Raw genomic sequence first — 12,219 nt, 5'->3', positions numbered from 1 at the left:
AAATGTGACACTTTAGGATTTTTCAAGGTATAATCAAGTCTTGAAAATGAAATTAAGAATTATTCCTAAGGTGATTAGAATGTGCCAATCAAATTTGCGGAGTTTTCTAGAGTCAATCTAATTGGCACATAGTGATCTAAAAATCTTTGGTATAAGATGCTAGGTCTATTACACTTAGGAATATGGATTTTATGGCAAATTGATCAAAAATGACAACTAAGACTAGAGTTAGGTATTTTCTATACCTTTACGTGTTATTTGCCATATATTGCTTGCCATATGCCATGTCATGACATCATACTTAATTTATCATCATTTGAAATGTCATGGTAATGCTTAAGTTATTTAAATGTCATGCTTTATTTAAGTTTCATACTTTATGCCATGACATCATGACATTGGCACATGTTTCCATTTATGATACAATTATATGCCATGTCATCATCTTGTGCATTAATGATCAATGAAATTGATTTAAGGAGTAAAACACAATTTGATATGGAGATCAAATTGTTATTTAGAAAAATGCATGAGAACTTAGATTAAGCTAACCTAAACCCATATCTCACATCAAAATTGACTTGGATGTGTTTGATACACCTTAGATGTGTGTGAGATATTAGGATTGTGAGTTAGGATCAAGGTGCATAGTTCTTGTACCTAGATGAGCCTAATTCTAATTGGGGATCATAGGGAAAGCTTGTGTACAAGTCATGTACATTTAGCACTAAGATTGTGGTCCTAAATTAAAGGGTTTAAAATTATTTTAAAATTGATTTAAAAAACCTTGATGAAGCTTTTCTAGTGATAGCATTCATCATTGAGTAAGTTGATACAAAGATTAATTAACTTTGAGCTATTTCAAAGACTTTTGAACTTTGTATCAAGGTTTGAAAATGGAAGTTATTTTCATAGAAAACTATTTTTCCATGATAGTATATGTTATGAGGAATGTATCCTCAAAATTTTACAATTTTTGAATTTTTCTGTGATTTTCTAGAGGTTTCTGAATTTCGGGAGAAAGAAAATTCAGAAATCAGAAATCAGAGGTCGTGGACCGATCAGGAGGTTCCCTGATCGGTCCAGGTCTGTGTGGATCGGTCACTGGACCGATCCAGAGGGAGCCTGATCGGTCTGGTGACCGATCAGGACGTGCCAAATGCTGATTTTCGACTGTCTTGTCTGAAATTTCAACTGGGAGTTGGTATTTTTGGATCTCTAAAGGCTTGAAACTCTCCAAGACATTGTTGGGGCAATGGTCAAGGGGGAGTTGACCTTTAGGGGGAGTTTTACCTATTAGTCAAGGGGGAGTTGACTTTTAGGGGGAGTTTTTACTCTTAAAGACTTGAGTGATATGGGATTATCACTAAGTTAATTGTTGACCTTAGTATCAAGGGGGAAATTAAGGGTTTCAATGAAAGGTATGAGACCTTCATTAGAAAGAAACTCTTGACCTTGATTCACTCTTTTTGATGTGTGTCAAAAAGGGGGAGAGTGTAGGTTTGGGGAGAATGTTCAAGGAAGAACATTAGAAAACCTAAGTTACGTTATGGTTTTGTCAAACATCAAAAAGGGGGAGATTGTTGGTGCAACCTTAGGTCAAGGTTGACCTGGTTGACCCGACTCGAGTTGACCTGACTCGAGTTGTATTTTGATGTTTGACAAGAACAGAAGAGTTGTATTTTGATGGGAGATTGTTGGTGCAACCCTTGGTCAAAGTTGACCTGGTTGACCCGAGGTGAGTTGACTTAGCACGGAGAAGTCCAAGTATGGGAACTTGGCATGTGGAAGTCGGAGAGGGCTCGGTAGCTCGTTCTCCAGACTATGGTCAGAGAGGGCTCGGTAGCTCGTTCTCTGGACCGGATGTGGAAGTCAGAGAGGGCTCGGTAGCTCGTTCTCCGGACTAGGTCAGAGAGGGCTTGGTAGCTCGTTCTCTGGACCGGACAAAGTCGGAGAGGGCTCGGTAACTCGTTCTCCGGACTAGGTCAGAGAGGGCTTGGTAGCTCGTTCTCTGGACCGGACGAAGTCGGAGAGGGCTCGGTAGCTCGTTCTCTGGACTAGGTCAGAGAGGGCTCGGTAGCTCGTTCTCTAGACCAGGAAGGCAGATAGAAAGTCCTGGTGAGTGAAGCCAGGCAGACGGAAAAGTCCTGGTGAGTGAAGCCAGGCAGATTGGAAATCCTGGTGAGTGAAGTCAGGTGAAAACCCTAGTGAGTGAAGCTAGGTGAAAGTGAAAGTCCTGATGAGTGAAGCCAGGCAGTTGGTGAAAGTCCTAGTGAGTGAAGCCAGGCAGTTGGGAAGTCCTGGTGAGTGAAGCCGGGCAAGGAAAAATCCAGATGGATCAAGGCTGATCAGACATCTGGTGTTGAGAAGGTCAAGTAGGTCAAGGGAGTGACTGGATACTTGGCACAAAGAGAAAAGTCCAAGTGGGTCAAAGGGATTGACCGGACACTTGGTGGGGAGTCTTAGCAGGTTAAGGGAGTGACCAGATGCTAGGCATGATGTACCAACATGTCAAGATTGACCGGATGTTGGTTCGAGAGACTTGGGACTTGGTGTTGAGGAAAACCAAGCTCTGGATCGATCAGTGGATCGATCCATTGATACCATGGATTCCTGATCGGTCAGCAGACCGATCCAGTGATACGGCTGATCGGTCTGCAGACCGATCAGTAACCACACAGTGAGCTTCTGTGTGTTATCTGATCGGACTGAAGACCGATCAGGAGGCCGATCAGAAGAAGGCAACAGAGCTGGGAAAGGACAGCTGATCGGTCTAGGGACCGATCAGCATAGAGCCTGATCGGTCCCCATGACCGATCAGCAGCACCCTGGACCGATCAGGGTGGAGCCTGATCGGTCCAGGCCTAGCCGTTGTGACTCAACGGCTAGGCTATTTCGGGCTTCTGTGTTCTGGCCTTTTTGCCTTGCAGGTTCGCAGGTTGACTCAGGATATCAGAGGTTATAAAAGGAGATCGAGGGCGACTCTCTCTAGCTCTTCTGCTTCCTCTCTGTTTCTTCTTGCTGCTGCAAGTTCTTCTGCGAGCTTTGCTGAGCTCTTCGTTCCTGAAGCTTTTTGTGAGCTTCCACTCGGCTGGGACTTCAACTGGACAGTTGGTGCTGTGGTTGGATTCCCGTGAAGTTGCTGCTTCATCCAGTCGACAAGAAGGCAAGCTAGGGTTATTACATTTTTGTATTGTACTTAGTTTCCTGCTGTATTCTTGTACTCCTGTTCATCTTGCTGTTGTAAGACACTGTGGCGAGGTTTCTCCACCCAGAAGGAGTGATTGTTAGCCGGGTTTCCGGGGTCTCATCTACCGACGGATTGATAGGCTTCGTCCACCTTACGGACACGCCGAGGTGTAGGAGTATATCTCTGAACCTCGTTACATCGACGCGTGTTGATGTTTGATTTCTCCGCTTTTGTTTCTATTATTTTTATTTCCGCTGCGCTAACCTTGATTTGTAGAACGAAACGAAAGAATTTGAGGTCGGCTATTCACACCCCCCCTCTCTAGCCGCGACCATCGATCCTAACAAACCCAACAGACACTTAGGCACAGCACGACACGCTAACTATAAGATAGTTACACAACATTTTCGATAACTACAAGTTCAAAGATCAAAGGGAAGTTGGTGACATTACATTATTGTCCAAAATAAAGATAGTTATAGGACACCTCAGACTATTCGAAAACGGGGAAGGATTCTTCAGGGAGCTCGTTAAGTAGACGGGTCTGGTCCAAGAAGTCTTCAGGTGGAGTTGATCGGAGCAGCCCCTTCTCTCATAGTTGCGCCAAAGCCTCTTCGCCACCGTAACATAGCATCTAGTCGATGAGATGACCTACCTTAGCCCCAAAAGCCTTGGAATCTAAGAAGGAGGTCTTGTGTGCTGCAAGGCGGGAGTCCTCCCACGCCCGATAGTCCTTCAACTCTTCCCAGGCCTTGTCTGTGTCGTCCTGTGCCATGTTACACTTCTGATGGGCAGCTGCTACCTCTGACTTTGACGCCGAAATCTTTGCCCGTAGAGACTTGATGGTAGCTTGAGCGACATCCACCTGCTTTTGGAGGGCAACCTCCCGATCGACGCTAATGGATAGATTGGCTATTTTAGTTGCCAGATCTGTCTGCAGGGTGGCATGGGCCTCCTGGAGGTCCCGCAGTTGTGAGGAGAGGTTGGTAACCTTTGTGCCCCTTGCCTCCAAGTTGGCCAGGATTTGAACGCGTCTTAGACCCTCAGACTTAAGCTTGGACGCACTAGTCTTCAAGGCGGCCTCCAGGGACTTCACCTTCTCAGACTCTGCATGGGCCAGGTCCCAGGCAGCTCAAGTTTGGTCCTCCACCGTCTGTAGGTGGGATTGAATCACTCTCAGGGGGTCGTCAGATCAAAAGCACGACCCACAGCTACAAGAGACGCCAATTCCTGAATTCGAGCCCTCAATAACTCATTCTCTCGATGCAGATCGGCTACATACTGGGAAAGGCTTAGCCCCATAACATAGGTCCGTAAAGAACGCAGGATTAGCAATGTCTGGAGCAAGCAGATAAGACTTACCGACATTATTCGTTGGGAGAACCGGTCATCCAAGTCCAGTTGGGGGTATTATAAAATTTAGTTGATGGTGTTCTTCCATGAATCGGCCAAGGCACCATGAAGTTACACCTGACCGTAGTTGGGAGAAGTGCTGGAAGAGGGGATTAAATCCATCACTTGAAGGGACGACAATTGAAATGAGGAGTTGAAGGCATATCATCCCTTGGATCATTCCTTGGGGCGAGAAGGGGGTATAGGAGTTGCAGGCGATCGTTGGCTCGAGCAAGGTGGAACAGAAGCTGAGGAAGTCTCGGGTTGACCTTCTGCTCAGGAGGATATTGTTAGAGTTATACTAAAAGCCTAGCTTTTGTATAAACATTTATAAGAATCACATTGGTCAAGTGTCTATATTTATATATACCAAATGTAGATGTTCAATTAATTTATATTGTAGATAACATAGTGTGTGGTGTCACACACAGAAGATCGTGTTATTGGTTCTTTATAAATTATAAACAGTAGCTCACGACTGAGATGGAAAGGAACAAACCATCAGAAAAGTTATAGTGTAATTAGGTATTAGTTTATCTTGACTAATAAATTACACTGATACACTCCAAGTGTATTGAGTAGGACCATTTTAGATAAGTTCTTTTTGTACTGACTTTATAAAAGAACTAGACCTTAGTTATTATGGAAGTGTGTGCTCTTAATCCTAATATAATAACAAACACATATATTTAGTATTTATTTCTTTGACTTATCAATGGATGAGATTTAGCTCGATAAATCAATAAGCTCGATAAGTTGGGAAATGATATTACTTATAGTGTGTATTGTTGATTATAGAAGGAAACTGTGTCCTAGTAATCTAGATTGAGAATGACCCCAAGAGGAGCTCATAAGAATTGTTATGTTAAACCCTGTAGATGGACTTAGTCCGACATGACGATAAGGTTGAGTGGTACTACTCTTGGACTAAGATATTAATTAAGTGAGTTGTCAGTAACTCATTTAATTAGTGGACATTCATTATCTTAAACACAGGGAAACTAACACACTCATAATAAGAAGGAGCCCAAAATGTAATTTGGGATTGGTGCGGTAGTTCAATAATAGTTCTTTAGTGGAATGAATTATTATTGATGAAATTAAGTTATGTGTTCGGGGCGAACACGGGATGCTTAATTTCATCAGGAGACCAAAACCAATTCCTCCTCTTGGTCCCTATCGTAGCCTCTTAATTATAGAGTACTATACCCACCTATACCCACCTTCTTACCCATCCTATAGGGGCCGACCAAGCTAGCTTGGAGTCCAAACTAGGGTCGGCCAAAGGCATGGTTCATGGGTTCATGAGGTGGCCAACCCTAGCTTGAACCCAAGCTTAGGTGGCCGTCCCTTTTAAAATAAAAGTAATTTTATTTTTAAAAATTTTTCTTATGTGGATCCCATGGTTTTAAAAGAGAGTTTAAAATTTAAATCTTTCCTTTTATAGCTTTCTACAAAAGATTAAGAAAAGATTTGAAATCTTTCCTTATTTGTAGATTGAAAGGTAGATTTTAATTTTGCGAAAACTTTCCTTTTTTAACTATGTTCATGATTTAAAAGAGAGTTTAAAAATTAAATATTCTCTTTTATTAGTTTCTACAAAAGATTAAGAAAAGATTTGATATCTTTCCTTATTTGTAGATTGAAAGGAGATTTTAATTTTTAGAGATAACTTTCCATTTTGGAAATCATCCACATGTTTAAAAGAAAAATTTTAATTTATAAAATTTCCTTTTTACAAACCACCATGAAGGGAAAATTATTGGAGAAATTTTTATAAATTTCTGGAAACAAATTAGGAAGTTTTAATTCTTGTGTTAATTAAAACTCTCCTTATTTTGTTTTTAAAAGTGGCCGGCCATATAATGTGAGAAGAGGAAATTATTTTTAATTAAATAAATTTTCTTTTTCATGGCAAAAGAATTAAGGAAGTTTTTTATTTAAATTTCCTTATTTGCCAAGACCAAGGATTATAAAAGAGGGGGTAGAGGTGTCTTCATGGCTAACGACTCTATTCTTTTTCTTCCTCCCTCTCTTCCTTGGTGGTGTGGCCGACCCCTCTTTTTCTCTCCTCTCCTTATTTTGGCCGAAACTTCTTCATTGGTGGAGTTCTCTTGGTGGCCGGATCAAGCAAGGAGAAGAAGGAGAGAAAGGAAGCCTAGTCTCTAGCATCCCTTGGAGCATTGGTGGTGGCCGAACCTATCCATCAAGAAGGACTCTTGGTGGCCGAAACCTAGAAGGAAGAAGAAGGTGCTTGGTGGTTTTCATCTCGGAAGATCGTTGCCCACACAATGTCCGAGGTTAGAAGAGGAATACGGTAGAAGATCAGGAGGTTATTTGCTTACAAAGAAAGGTATTACTAGTAATTGTTTCCCGCATGATACTAGTTTTCTTTGTATAGTTATTTTTGGAAATACCAAACACAAGAGGCATATGATTCTAGAGTTTTCGGATTTGTTTCGAAGTTGTGTTTCTTTTCTTTTATTTTTCGAATTTGTGATTCGATTGTTCTTTTTGGTTAAACCTAGAGTTATTTAGGGAAATTAAATATTAGCTTTCCTTAAAAGGCTTTGTCTAAGCGGTGGTGGTTGCTCCCATATCCAAGAAGGCCATGTACCTCGCCATGTAGTCCTGGAAGCCAATTTTGGAAATTAATATTTAATGGAAGTAATAACATAGGTGGATTTGAATCAATAGTGTTAAGTTCCGCTTGCGATTCAAATCTAAACCATTAAGAACAGATAAGTTAAATTTGGAATCAATGATGTTAAGTTCCATCTGCGATTCCTAGTTTAACTTCTAAAGAACACAATAGGTTATTTAAGGAAAGGTTCGACACTTGTACAAAAATTTTTGTATAATGAAACCGGTACATTTTCCTAGGACTAACCAACAATTGGTATCAGAGCTAGGGTTTGCCTCTGTATGTTTGGTTTTCAAATAGATTATGCACATGTCATACATAATTTAGGCAGGATAATAGTAGGATGTGCTAACTTTGTGGTTGCAGGCTTCAACTATTATGACATATAAATATTGTGTGTGATTGGACCCTTGGACATGTCAAGGGCATTTTATTGTGTGTACATGATTGTAATATTAAATACAGCAGGAGCTGTATTAGTTATTAGGATTTTACATTTTTGTTTGATCTAGAATATATGTACATTCCTTTATGGAATATAGGATTGATGTATGTAAAATTCTATATTTGTCGCGGATCGTATCCTTGCGAGGCATGATGCTATCGGAGGACCAGAGGCGCAGTGGAATAAGAAGCAAGATAGATGCGACAACTCGACCCGATGGCGGTGGCTAAAGATGGCATTAGCTAGGGTTGGAGCACACAGAGGACAGTGATGAAAATGCCATAATAGTTGGAAAATTAATTTTCAAATTTATTGTTTTTATTTACTGTGTGTGTGCATGTGTTATATGCTAGCATAGGTTAAAATTCCTCATTTTAAATAACTAAGTGGGAGAGGGATTAGTATATAAATCACATGGTCTCCATTACTGGTTTGTAAGTGATGCAACAAGCTTGCGTGTTGGCTCTGAGTGCCTCCCTCCATAACGGATGAGTTTGTTTGCGGATCACTAGATCAAACTTTCTTAATGGATGGTTATAGGAAATTATTTAGGATGTGTGTGATTTTCTCCAACTGAAGGGGCACAATTCTATTTAATGGACTTAGTATCAAAGTAATGGTATACACTTAGATGCATCTAATAGTATCCTCCCCAATGGAGTCACTGCTATTACTTGTGTGACCAAAAAGGAAACCAACTATTAATTTATCATAAAACTAGGTTGACAAGATAATAAAATTAATGGGTTAAACCCCCTCTTACAAATGATTGATTTTATGTACGTCCACACTAACGTGGCATACAAAATTAACGGTGTTTGAGATAATTTTATTTGTTATAAAGTTACGTTGACAAGATAGTTAATGGGTAAAACCCTCCTCTTACAAATGTTGATTTTGTATACGTCCACACTAACATGGCATGCAAAATTCACGGTGTTTTGAGGTGTTGGTAAATTTAAATAGTATTGTTAGAGGAATCAATATTATTTTAAATTTAGAGTCTTGACCAAATATTTGACAGACCAAGTATTAATTTTATTTGTCATAAGTTGACAAGATAATAAAATTAATGGATAAAATCTCCTTTTAGAATTTGTATACGTCCACACTATCGTGGCATACAAAATTCACGGGGATTTTGAGATGTTGGTCTTGACCAAATATTTTTGTGATTCTTAGGATTTCAAATGTTAATCAATCCCCTAGTTGTTATACTATAGAATAGACTTAGTAGTCCCAATTGTAATGATTGAAAAACTTGGACATTAAGGTAGACTGTCCTCCCAGAATTGAGAACAATAACGGTGTATTTTATTAGTTGTTGAAACATATTTAGTGGTGTTATCTACCGGTATCTGGTGTGTAGATACATGAACCACTGATCATGTCTGCAATTCATTGCAGGGGTTCCAGGAAACCCGACAACTATATAAATCACCGTCCATATGGGCACTACTGTAAAAGTAGCAGCTGTTGCAGTGGGAGATGTTTATCCTCTGATAGGAATAAAATATGGATTTTCAGAAATTGTCTTTACGTACTAAGTTTAGAAAGAACCTGATTTCAGTTTCTAAACTATTAAAGAATAGATATTGTGTCTATTTTGATAACAAAGTTTTTATCAAGAAAATAGGAAAAATATTTGTTCAGGTACGTTGGTTGCCAATTTATAAATCCAATAACTCCCACGATGCAATAAATGGAAATTAATAACACATCTTCTAACATTAAGAGAAAGCAACCTTCGGAAATGAACCAATCATATTTTTGGCATCTAAGGCTAGGTTATATTAACTTGAGTAGGATTCAAAGGATAATAACCAATGAACTCTTAGGTTCATTGGTAGTGGAAATCTTTTCCAACCTGCGAATCTTACTTGGAAGGAAAAATAACCAAGAAGCTTTTAAGTCTAAGGGGTTTAGAGCCAAAGATATGTTGAAATTGTTCATTCTGATTTGTGTAGATCTTTGACTATCTAGGCAAGAGGTTGTTTCGAATATTTCGTCTCTTTTATAGACGACTATTCGAGATAAGGATACATTTACTTGACACGCCACAAGTCTAAGTGCTTTGATTAGTTCAAAGAGTACTAGGCTGATGTGGAGTAACGTCAAAGTAAAAGTATCAAGACACTACGGTGAAAGCGTAGTAAAGAGTACCTCTTAGGAGAGTTTAGGAGTCACTTATCAGAAGTCAGGATTTAATCCCAACTAACGGCACTTGGTACACCCCAACAGAATGGTGTAGTAGAAAAGAAGGTATAAGGCTCTTATGGAATAATTAGATTGATGATGAGTTATTCAAAAAATTACCAAATTCGTTTTAAAGATATACACTGGAAATGGAAGTGAACATAGTACCTTCTAAGTCAGAACTCTCTACTCCCATAGAATTGCAGAATGGGCGTAAGCCTAGTTTGAAGCATATTCGGATTTGGGTGGTCTAGCACATGAGAGACACTGATAAGTTGGACATGAGTTCACTTGTTTGTAAGTTATCCTAGAAAAACGAAAAGAGGTTTATAGTCCTTAAAATCGGAAGGTCATTGTTGGCACCAATGCCCGATTTTAGAAAAGGACTATACTATGAACCACAAGCCCATGAGTAAAAAATTGTTCTTAAGGAAATTAAAGGACACGTCTAATCTAGTACCAACTGTACAAGATGAAATATCACAAGAAACTGCAACACGTATCACAAATGATACACAATTGTAGAAAGTGCCTTGTCGTAGTGGGAGGGTTGTTAGGAAACCTAAAAGATTCATGTTTTGGGAGAGTCTTTGGACTTGATCCCTGGAGGACATGAACCTGATCCCCGGACATATGACGAAGCACTCCAAGATAAAGATGCATCATCTTTGCAAAGAGCAATAAATACAGAATTAGAATATATGTATTCTAATAGAGTCTGGGAGCTTATTAAATCACCAAATGGTGTAAAAGCCATTGGATGAAAATAAGTCTACAATAGGAAAAGAGGGATAGACAGGAAGGTAGAAACTTTCAAAGCAAGGCTTGTTGAAAAAGGAAACTTTTCACCGGTAGCTATGCTTAAGTCTATTCGGATTCTTTTAGCTATGAGATTTAGCAAGTGGATGTCAAGACAGCTTTCCTTAATGGAAGTCTTGAAGAAAACATCCATATATAGCAACCAAAAGGGTTCATTGCAAAGAGCAAAGAGCATCTTGTGTGTAAGCTCAATCAGTCTATGGACTGAAGTAAAGCTTCAAGATCTTGGAACATCCAATTTAATAAAGTAATCCAGACCTATGGATTTATTTTATAACCGAATGAGTTTTGTGTATACAAGAAGTGTGATGGAAACGTAGTAGTATTTCTTGTACTATACGTAGATAACATTTTTGGTAGTTGGAAATAATATCAAAGTGTTGTCAGAAGTAAGGGTATGATTGTCCAAACAATTCGATATGAAGGACTTGGGAGAATGCATATATTCTTGGGATCAAAGGGATCGCAAGAAAAGAATATATTTTACTTATCCCAAGTTTCATATATCGAAACAATCCTTGCTCATTTTAAGCATGCAAAACTCCAAGAAAGGTTTCTTACCTTTTCAGCATGGAGTAGCTTTATCTAAAGAGATGTCTCCGAAGATATCAAAGGAGATAGAGGAAATGAAGGCAGTTCCTTATGCTTCCGCTGCCGGAAGCCTAATGTATGCTATGCACGAGATCAGAAATCTGTTTTGCCAAGGGCATAGTTAGCAGATATCAATGTAACCCTGGACAAGGATATTGGACTGCGGTAAAACATATATTGAAGTACCTTAGAGGCGCTTGAGATTATATGCTAGCTTACAAGGCAGATAATTTGGTCCCTGTGGGTTGCACAGATTTTGACTTCCAATCGGAGAGGGACAATAGTAAGTCGACCTCAGAGTTTTGTGTTTACTTTAGGAGGTGAAGTCATAACTATGGAAGAGTGATAAGCAAAGGTGCTTTTTCAGACTCCACCATAGAAGCTGAGTAAGTGGCAGCCTCTAAGGCAGTCATAGAAGCTGTATGGCTTAGATACTTCATGATGGACTTAGACATGTTTTCTGGTTTGCCCAAAAATTATTATAAATTATTGTAATAATAGTGGTGCAGTAGCAAACTCGAAGAAACCATAATTCCATAAGGCAAGTAAACACAATAGAGCGCAAGTACTACCCAATACGAGAAATCGTATAAACGAGGAGAAGTTGTTGCCGCCTAGATTGCATCAGGTGATGACCTATAGATCCATTCACTAAGGTCCTTAAAGCAAGAGCTTTTGATGGGCATATTGAAGGGTTGGGAATCAGATGTATGGTAGCATTTATGTCAGCATAGTCTTTTAGTATAAGTGGGAGATTGTTAGAGTGTATACTAAAAGCCTAGCTTTTGTATAAACATTTATAAGAATCACATTGGTCAAGTGTCTACATTTATATATACCAAATGTAGATGTTCAATTAATTTATATTATAGATAACATAGTGTGTGGTGTCACACACAGAAGATCGTGTTATCGGTTCTTTATAAATTATAAACAGTAGCT

This window comes from Zingiber officinale, chromosome 2A (genome assembly GCF_018446385.1).
Source record: "Zingiber officinale cultivar Zhangliang chromosome 2A, Zo_v1.1, whole genome shotgun sequence".
NCBI lineage: Eukaryota > Viridiplantae > Streptophyta > Magnoliopsida > Zingiberales > Zingiberaceae > Zingiber > Zingiber officinale.
Note: the sequence above shows the minus strand (reverse complement) of the source record.